At 52.7% G+C, this 6,263-nt stretch overlaps 1 long non-coding RNA gene across 1 annotated transcript; it reads left to right on the forward strand.

Annotated features, from left to right (window-relative positions):
• The first annotated feature begins 22 nt into the window (after nucleotides 1-22).
• Nucleotides 23-539, forward strand: LOC107185062. Its single transcript, XR_001515977.1, has 2 exons — nucleotides 23-226; nucleotides 339-539. It is a non-coding gene; the product is annotated as an uncharacterized LOC107185062 (long non-coding RNA).
• Nucleotides 540-6,263: the final 5,724 nt, after the last annotated feature.

Consider the following 6,263-nt stretch of genomic DNA (forward strand, 5'->3'; position numbering starts at 1 on the left):
CTAGGCGGGGCCTCGTGCGGCGGCCATCTTGGTGGCCGGAGCTGGGCGTGGAGTTGGCGGTGAGCAGGGCATCACCCATGAGGAAAGGGCGGCATCCCTAATGCATTGTTCCTGCAAAGAGGACGCACAGCCGGCCATGAAGACACAACCTGACAAACACAAATCCCAAAAGCCCCGCGCGGCGTCCTGCGGACCATGGAGAAATCAGCCCGCGGAACGCTGCCCGGTACGACCTGCAATGACGGACGTGGTTGGTGTCCCTCCACCCAAGACGATAGTGAGACGGCCAGTGACACCAAGGAACTAAATGCTTGATGTCGCTTGACTTTACGTTTCAGTGGCCACACGTCCCCGGCTCCGGAGTGGACAGCACAGCGCCCTCCTCTGTCTGCAAGCACAGGTCAGACTCCAGAGTAGGGCGCCCTCCCCAGGCGCGGAGCCCCACTCCAGTCTGGCGGCTGGTGCCTTTCCCATTGACGTTGTGCAAAGCTGAAGTTCGTCCGTGTTCCTAGCTGCATGAATACAGGCTTTGCATTTAATATTTTTATATGCTTATGTTTTATTTTCTGGATACTGTAGTATGATCTTAAAAGGCCTTTCTGGCTGGGGAGAGACCGCCAATTCTTCGAGGCAGCAAAGGGCCGGGCGGAATGGCATGCCTGTGATCTGCAAACTGACCAGTCCAGAGCCAGACCTGCTCCACTTGGCCCCAGACCCAGGAGGCAGCAGTCCTCCCATCGCGGGGCCAGGTGCCAGGCATCTTGGAACCGCTGCTACAGCCCAAAGACCCCGAAATTATTCAAACTAGCTAATCCTGACTGTTCACCCTGCCCAGCCTTGCCTTTCATGTGGAAACTCCAAAAAGCATGACCTAAACCTTCCCCTCGCCCCTGTCTTCTGCCTCCTGGCCACCCTGGTGCTGCCCCACGTGGCTCTAAGACTCATGAATGTAATAAACTCCCCCACCACCCCGAGCCTCTTGTGACCATCTCATCAAAGCATGCACAATATTTTCTAAAAGTTAAAGTGAGGGCAGCTTAGGGGTAGGAGGGTTGAGGCCTCCAAGCCCAATTCACGCCTCACCTGGGACTGGGGAGCCAGCCCTGGACCGAGGGCCAAGGGCTTCATTGATGAGCCGCCCCTGGGCTGGCTCACTCCGGCCGAGAACAAACTTGAAGGCCCATCAGGTAGTGACACAGGCTTTCTCATCACCTCAAATGGAAAAGGCTCTTTAATTTGTTGCAACAGATTTTTACCAGTTGTAAGTTCTATGCACACGTGAAAAGACAGGTGAGAGCATGTTGGAAGGCCGAGGCCTCTGGCCATTCTGAATGTGAATCAGAAGCCAGTCCAGTGTCCTGAGTAGGAAAACCCCCAGTTCTTCCAGCCTGTGTGGGTCTTTCTTCCATGTCTCCTTAACTTTCACACAGAACACTTCACTCCTGCCACTTCTGGTCCCCAAATATGTCGAGGTTTTCCCCTTAACAAGCAATTCTGACACCAGCCGGGAGCCCTACCATTTAACTCAGTTCTAACACTGTCTACACAGAGACAGATCCCACTGGTTAAGGGCTCAGTCCCATAGGACGGCCTCCACTTCAGAGGCCAATTCTAAGTCTTTTGTTTTTTAAATATATTTTATTGATTTTTACAGAGAGGAAGGGAGAGGGATAGAGAGTTAGAAACATCGATCAGCTGCCTCCTGCACACTCCCCACTGGGTATGTGCCCGAAACCAAGGTACATGCCCTTGACTGGAATCGAACCTTGGACCCTTGAGTCTGCAGGCCAACGCTCTATCCACTGAGCCAAACCGGTCAGGGCCAATTCTAAGTCTTGTGTCCCCAGGTTACCCACAACTTCTGCCTGGTTTGGCAACAAATTGGGGAGTCCCACGACCCCTTCCTCAGATTCAATTACTTTGCTAGAGTGACTCACAGAATTCAAGGAAACACGTTTACCAATTTTTTAAACAATAGAGGTGACTGGCCAGATGAAGATACACAGGTCAAGGCCCAGGAGGGTCCCAAGTGCCACAGAGCTGAGATGGGTCACCCCTCGGGGTTGGACGTGTCCCCCCAAATGGAAGCTTCCCACCCCAGAGGACAGGACAGGGTGGAGAGCATTCTGCCCTCATTGTACAAAGGGGACCTGTGTGTTTGTAAGAAGTAGACCACAGAAGACCAGTGACAGGGACTGTGTCTGGGGCCAGTGTGCACACATCAAACCACGTCAAATCAGCCGACACAGATTGGTAGTGACTTCTATAACTTCACAGAGATGTTGGCTGTGATGGGAACAGGCATGACTGCAGGCTGTGAGGCCTTAGGGCTGCACACTTGAAAGTGTACCACTCATTTTAGCCACCCTGCACTCCCTGTTCAAAACAGACATTCGGACTTTGTAAATGACCTCCAATGTCTTCAACGGGAAGAACACCGTATCCTCTGTATTTTCTCCACTCCCTCCCCATCAGGAACTCCAGGGCGAGCAGCCCCCCTCTCCCACTCGTGCCCACACAGGACGCCCCGTCTGTGGTGGTCGTCTGGGGGTTCCCCTCGTCATCCTGGCCGAGCTGTGGGACCCGTGTCCTGTCCTGTCCGGTGCTCTGTGTCTCCTCTCCCTCCTCACCTTCTCTACCACCCGCCTGGAAATGTTCCCTGGGAGCTGTTCTGGGCTCCCATTCAGACATCGAACACGGCCTGGCTTTATTAGGATCCCTTGGGATTCATGTCCTTTATCATTATCCCAAAATAAACCTAAAGCACAAAAGCTCGGCCTCTCACATTTCAGCTTTTCCTCCCGGACCCCTGAACCATGCCTGGCTGTAAGGAGCCAGACAAAGAGGGCATTCAGGGGCCTCTGAGCCATGGCAACAGGGGCCTGGCCACTCACTCTGCTTGGATCCCTTGGGGGAAGCTGACCTGTTTTTTTGATCTGAAGTGGAATCAGCGAGGGGACGAGAGAGAACCTTGGCACCCCACTCTCCACAGCTGAAGCCGTCTGCCTGCATCTAGGGGAGTCCACGGGCTCAAATTGTCTTTGATCTTAAACCCAATTGCCCATGGACTGACTCACTCTGACCTTTGTCTCAATACACACAGTGCCCTCACTGTGCCACCTTGCACGCTGGAGCCCTGCATTCCCCTCCTAGAATCCTGTAACTGCCGGTCCACAGCGCACCTGGGATCCAGCCCAGTTGATCCTTTTGGCGTCCAGGAGCCACCAAACACCAAACACAGAGCATGGGAAAAACCACCAGTGGGTTCCTTCACATGGAGCACCTGTAGCTCTCACCCAGCCCTCGGGAAGGTACTCCGTGTGCTGTTTCCCCCTCAGAATGGGGGGGTTGGGTTGGGTTTTCACTGGTCTTTCCCAGGCATAGGACATCAATGCCCAGGGCTCAGCAAGTATGTGCGACGACATCCTACACCATCTGGTGAATATTTGGGGACTGTCTCTGCTAATGTGATAACTTGATAAAAGTGACTCCAATTTCAAGCACTAAACATTTCTCTTCTATCCCCAAGCACAGCCCACTGTGAGGGTCATGCCCGGCCCCTGGTATTTTCTCATGGACTGGAAATGAAGTGTGGAGAACACAGTTTAGGCTGCAGGGGATCCCGTAACTGTAGAAACGACCTTGCTCCAAAGCTGTCCAAGCTGAGTTAATGATTGACCTCAATCAATTGTACCTGCTTCTCAGTAACGGCCGGAAATACACTGTTTATTTCCAAAATCCAAGTGGCATGTTCAAGTTATAGAAGAACTAACATACCCCTGATTCTGATCATACTTCGTGGGCAACTAGCCCCATGTTTTAACCCTAGTGCCATTTTCGACAGGAATAAATCCATTTCCCTCCCTACCAGGCGCCTATGCCGTGCTCCTGGGTAAGAAGCTGGCATCGGCACTCCCCTTGGTGTGGAGCCCAGACAACTGCCAGCTTACACACACAAGTTCCTCATGGCAGAGCCCTCAGTCTGAACAATCACAAATGTGGGCAGAGCTTGGGACCCAGCCAGACGGAAAGGATTATCTCAACTTTGTGACTAGTGGGAGCAACTGATCACTGTGCCCAGAGCTCCCACCAGCCAGCCAGAACCTGGGTATGTCCAGTGGCCAGAGACATGGGCCAATCGGACCGGTTTTCTCTTCCAGTGGAGTCCAGTGTGCCAGGTTGGAATCCCTCTCACCGCCCCACCCTTAGGCCATGCCGGCTTTCCTCTCTCCTTCAGACTACTTCTAGGTCTCGTGTGGTACTTTCTGGGGGAGATGTGTGGGTAAGTGACCTAGGAGGGAAATATAGGGTTGCCAGGCGCATCTAGGGAGCCGACTGATGCTTCTGCTTCCTCCTTTTGATCACAACCAGGAGGAAAAACCTTCAGATACCAAGAGATAAGTTAAAAACTAATTTTTAAAAACTTTTATTAAAACCCCAGTGTTCTAAACCTCACCAGCTGATGTCTTGCAACATGCACAGGGATCCCTAAAAAATGATCAATGCCAGATCAGAAAGGGTACTGTACCCCTTACACAGGTGACCGCAAGGGCCTCTGGGTCAGCCAGGTGTGACTTTTCACCAGGTCTTTAATGAAGCCCCTGCTCATCAAATGAGATCCTAAAACCATGTGGCCAGGGAAATAGGAGGCCCTTAGAGCAGTGGTTCTCAACCTTGGCTGCACATTAGAACCACCTGGGAATCTTTTTAAAATCCTGATTTCTGGGCTTTATCCTCCAGAAATTCTGTTTCTTTGTTATGGGGTGGGGCCACAACATTAGTAACAAAGAAACAGAATTTCTGGAGGATGAGGCCCAGAAATCAGGATTTTAAAAAGATTCCCAGGTGATTCTAATGTGCAGCCAAGGTTGAGAACCACTGCCTTAGAGGAACAGGGAAGGCACTTTGAGTGGTGCCGAAACCCAGGGCCAAAGGGGAGGTACTTCTTGCTATGACCCAACCAGCTTCCAGTCACCTTCTCTGTCCAGTCACTGAGTGTGGCAGGTGCCTCATTCAAGGTGCTCCAGACACCTGGGGGGAGGGTGGCCCGGCCTGCCTGCCGTGGGGCCAGGAGTGCCCCCTCCACCAGAGGTGATGCAGATGGAAGTCTTGACTCCCACGGAGTCGAAAGCAGAAACCACCTGTGGAGCGGGCCCATCAGGAACGAGCTCTCGGTGCAGGGAGGCCAGTGCCCAGATCACACACACCTGGCATTGTGTGACAGGCGTCAGGGGGGACTTTCCTTAAACCACCGAGCAGCACTGAGGGGTTCTTACTGTTGCCATCCCAAGGCAGACCTTGAAACTTCTCCCTTCCCTCTATTGACAAGTGTGTGTGTGTGTGTGTGTGAGAGAGAGAGAGAGAGAGAGAGAGAGAGGGAGATTGATTAGGCAGGAAGCTTTACCTGAGTCCCAGGTTCTTTGCACCCTTTTTTCAGGAGGTAGCATAGGTCCCACCTGCCCCCTCTCCCGAGTGCTAACACGGTTATTTTGGCAGCATGCGCTTAGAACCGAAAGTTATCCAGCTGCCGAATGTAGAAACTTTATCAAACTCCTTTTCATTTTAAGATTGAAACTCCAGATGGCATTATTTGACAGCAGGGCCCCAGGAGACAGCCTACCCCCCACCCCAAGTCTCCTTCAAATGAGATGAAATCACGGCACTGCTGTCTGTGACTGTTCGGAACAACCAGGGAACTTCAGAACCCAAAGTTTCCCCCGATTCGGAGAGAAATCTCCAGGAATCTGCATGTTGTGTGCTCCCCAGGGAATCCCGGCTGGGACTCACTGCCTTATTGCCATTTATTCTCCAGTTGCATTTGGCTGTTACTCTGACCATGTAAAACTATGGCTGCAGCCCTGGCTGGTTTCCCAATGGTTAGAGCATCTGCCCATGCACCGAAGGGTCGAGGGTTCGATTCCTGGCCAAGTTCACGTACCTGGGTTGCAGGTTCGATCCCCAGCCGCCTCGGGTGCGTGCATGAGGCAACCAATTGATATGTCTCTCACATCGATGTTTCTCTTCCCCATCCCTCCCTCCCTTCCACTCTCTCTAAGAATCAATGGGGGAGTGCGGGGGGAGGGGGGGATATCCTCAGGTGAGAATTAACAAAATACAAAACAAAACAACTCTGGCCGCAGAGGTCTCGGATTGGCCTGGATAAAGCTGCCTGGGTGTCTGGGTGCCACTCTTCCCACGCGGTGAGTGAGCTGGCGGGGAATGAGGGCACAGTCTCGGTTTGAGGGCGTGCAGCTCACCCACCC

This window comes from Myotis davidii, unplaced genomic scaffold (genome assembly GCF_000327345.1).
Source record: "Myotis davidii unplaced genomic scaffold, ASM32734v1 scaffold1453, whole genome shotgun sequence".
Lineage (NCBI taxonomy): Eukaryota > Metazoa > Chordata > Mammalia > Chiroptera > Vespertilionidae > Myotis > Myotis davidii.